Source organism: Patella vulgata, chromosome 2 (assembly GCF_932274485.2).
Source record: "Patella vulgata chromosome 2, xgPatVulg1.2, whole genome shotgun sequence".
Lineage (NCBI taxonomy): Eukaryota > Metazoa > Mollusca > Gastropoda > Patellidae > Patella > Patella vulgata.
The window spans coordinates 35,254,700-35,255,023 of record NC_065880.2 but is presented as its reverse complement, the minus strand read 5'-3'; positions in this window follow the sequence as shown (position 1 = coordinate 35,255,023).

The following is a 324-nucleotide window of genomic DNA, read 5'->3' as shown; positions in this document are numbered from 1 at the left end:
GTCAACACCATTGTTCAAATTGATCTTGATAACCTTTAATTAATTTGTTATTTTAAACCACACAATTCATATTATTCTGTTAGAGCTTAGATATGAATTACTTTTCCTCATCTTATGACTGTAAGCAAAAATATATTTTTTTTTATTTCATTATAATCAATGTTAGCATGATTAATGCCAAAGCCAAGGTAGACTTCAAATAAAAGACCAAAAAGGAACGTGTGCCCATCTCAAGTACCGCTCCTCTCTGCTGATCATTTGAAGTTATAAAAATAAAGTGCCGTTCGTTCGTTTCTAGAGTTTTACGTCCACTTCCACCTAAGG